Source organism: Malus domestica, chromosome 04 (genome assembly GCF_042453785.1).
Source record: "Malus domestica chromosome 04, GDT2T_hap1".
Lineage (NCBI taxonomy): Eukaryota > Viridiplantae > Streptophyta > Magnoliopsida > Rosales > Rosaceae > Malus > Malus domestica.
Genome location: NC_091664.1, coordinates 23,904,301 through 23,907,557, shown reverse-complemented (window position 1 = coordinate 23,907,557; position 3,257 = coordinate 23,904,301). Strand labels below are relative to the sequence as shown.

Below are 3,257 nucleotides of genomic sequence, written 5' to 3'. Positions count from 1 at the left end.
GCGAGTACTTGCTAATCCCATTAAACTTAATCTTCGTGCGAAACAAACACTGGATTACACTAATAAGTAGTCCAGTTCAGTCCAATAAAACTTAGTGAGTCCAACAAGTAGTCCAGTCTAGTCCAATGCAGTCGAATTCCACATTGACTACATGAAATCGTACTCAGAAAATATAAATAAACTTTATCTCAAGGAAGAAGAAGCAGAGATTAAATAACAATCTTTAGAATTGATTGAATGAAATGTCGATAAAATACAAGTCTGGATACATCCAGTTATATATACTCAGCTAAGTTTGATTAATTGGAGGTAACAGTAAGAGGAATTTTTTTTAGAAAATTTCATTTTAATACCTAAATAAGATTGTTTTTTCAATAATACCGTATGGAAGATTAAAAACTAAAAATAATCCTCCACGTCAGATTATAGTATTTCATGTCATATTTAATCATATTTTTTTATAGAATTATTGTAGTTTTAGTTTCCCTATTTACCCTTATGTACAAATCAATGCTTTAATGTTTTGTATTTATTGATTCTTCACATCTCTTCTCTTTCGGTTACAATGGAATTCCCCATCTTTGGCGGCATTGAAGCTTTTTCCTCCTCTGCTGATGACGATGTTCACGCTTCTTTTCTATATACTGAACCCGAAATCGATAGAACTATTTTTTTTCCGATGATTTCAGTTTTATTACTCATCGTCAACTGTACCTATAGTTTTTGTGAAGCTGTTGTGATATTGACTGGCAATTTCCACGCTTTTGAACCCGCAATCCAATCTGGGATTGCTGATTGGTGTTGGAATTGAAGGCAACCCATTATTGTAAAAATCATTGTCAAGCTCAGAGAACTGAGCAAACATATATAAGTTTTTCAATGGCAGCAATGGTTAATCTGGTGTTGTTCAAAATCAAATATAAGTCATCAGGTGTTGTTTGGAATCAAACATAAGTTTTCTGTACCTTATTGACTGTACCGAAATGATTGAACCTATCCTAAGTAATGTTCCTAACTGATCATACCGAATCGATCGGACCTAAATGACCATATAAAAATTCAAAAAAATGATGGCACTTCACAGCCAGCAAATACTTTAGGCCATATCCTCAATCCCTACCCAGCTACGATGTACATTACACTATTTTTCAATGAGATTTCATCCTCCACCTTCACATCACATCCTATTCTACTTACAATGTTTCCATTTGTGCTTCACATCGTATATAGCGTACCTAACTGACTGTATCGAATTGATCAGACCTAATTGGCCGTTTCTAAATTAAAAACAAAACCACCAAAGGCAAATTTACCACATAGGCTTTCAACAAACACATGGTGTGCATTGCAAAATAATCTATTCTTGCTAAAACAATGAAAACTATCGAACCTAAACATACCAACTGTACCAACAAGCTACACAAGCATCCACTAGTGTGTTGATTAGGAGAGCTACACACTTTTTCCACAACAACACAAACCGTACCAACTGTTGAGTTGATTAAAATAATAAAAATACAAACCGTAGCTTACAAGTGATTCTTAGGTTCCGACGAAGGCATCGAATCGTTAAACCGAACAATAATTTCTCTTTTTATTGTAGCTTCAAACAGATTTTTATGGAGTTGTAGAAGGTAACAATGCCTAAAATACTGTTTTGTGACAGTTGCCATTTTAAAATTTGAAAATTTTCATTGATTACAGGTGCAATTGTAGCCTGCTTTCATGTTTTGTTTTCAATTCTATGATATGAATGTTTTTATTTTTTATTTTTTTCGAATATTGGAAATACACATAACCAAGGCAAAAGCCAACAATACAAGGAGAGTCCACAGAGGGACAAACAAAGCAATACAAAAGAAGGGCAGTGTGTGGGTCAATAGCCAAGAGACGCTGCCACAAAGGCCAAGCGTCGTCCCAACACACCACCACAGCACTCGACACTTACGGAGGGCAAGGAAGGCCATTCTTGTTAAGAATGTGAATCAATGAAGATGGGGGTCGTATGACCCAAGTTTGATCGCACATCTCCATGTTCTTCCTCGACGCCAAAAGGTCCGCCGTCTGGTTGGCCAGTCTTGGAACCCAAGACCAGCGACATCCCTGAAAAGAGGTCCCTACTCTCAAGATATTTTGAAATATAGGGAACACTTCCCAGCTGCCATTAGAGATATCCCCATTCAAAGAGGAGACTACCTCTAAAGAATCCGATTCCGCAACAACCCAACCAAAACCAAGGTCGGCTGCCAACTTGCACCCCTTAAGCATCGCCATTACCTCCACAAACACCACCGACCGAGCCATAATAGCAAGCTTCTGAGCCGCCACAAATTGGCCTAGATCATCACGCAACACCGCAGCCAAACAAACCCTACCATCCACCGGGGACCAGCTAGCATCCATGTTAATTTTAATGTAGGGGTCGGAAGGAGGACACCAACGAGGAACTAGTTAGGTAGAAGCAGGGATAAATGTAGCAATATGGGAGCTTGGAGCCTTTGCCTCCCAAGAGGAAGCAACAGAGAAAGAAATAACATGCATCACCTGGCAATGGACAACAGCCATAGCATTAAATACATAATTACATTCCTCTTGATTCTTACAGATTGGGCACACGGGTGAGGAGGCCGACCATCTCAAGAATAAACCCCTCATTGTGGACAATGTCTCATTGATAGCTCTCTGTATGAAGTTGCGAATTTTGGGAGGTGCATTAATTTTCCAAACAGCCTTCCAGAGTAAAGCATCTGAAGAGATAGAAGCCCTCACCCTCAGCCTCCTAGAATGAATCCAATGGTAACCCGACCTAACCAAGTACCTGCCACATTTCTCCGCTGTCCAAATCAACCGATATGGGGTAGACAAATTTCCCAGATGGGTGGCAAGAATAACATTGACCTCCTTATCCGAAATGAACGGACATAAGAAGGCGAGGTCCCAAGATCTGGTACTCTGGCATATAAGGGAGGAAACCTTCGTATTCATAGTAATATGATTATTACCTCGGGGAACTGGACCACCAAGAAGGAGCGAAGGCAGCCACCTATCAATCCAAAGTCTAGTATCCCTGCCGTTGAGAATTTGCCAATAGGCACCAGCTTTGAGGATATCCCGTCCCACCAAAAGGCTAGCCCAAGCCCACGAGGCCCGACTCCCAAGTTTAGCATCGAAGAAGGAAGAGTAGGGAAAATATTGAGCCTTAAGAGTCCGAGCCCACATGGAGTTAGGATTATGAATAAGCCTCCAACATTGTTTAA

The 3,257-nt window shown here is 39.8% G+C and overlaps 1 long non-coding RNA gene across 1 annotated transcript; it reads right to left on the bottom strand.

The window, feature by feature from the left end:
- Positions 1-1,745: 1,745 nt before the first annotated feature.
- On the bottom strand, positions 1,746-2,966 carry LOC139195322 (uncharacterized). The gene is made up of 2 exons (XR_011580137.1): positions 2,633-2,966; positions 1,746-2,544 (listed from the first exon to the last, which is right to left on the bottom strand). It is a non-coding gene; the product is annotated as an uncharacterized lncRNA (long non-coding RNA).
- Between the last annotated feature and the right edge of the window lie 291 nt (positions 2,967-3,257).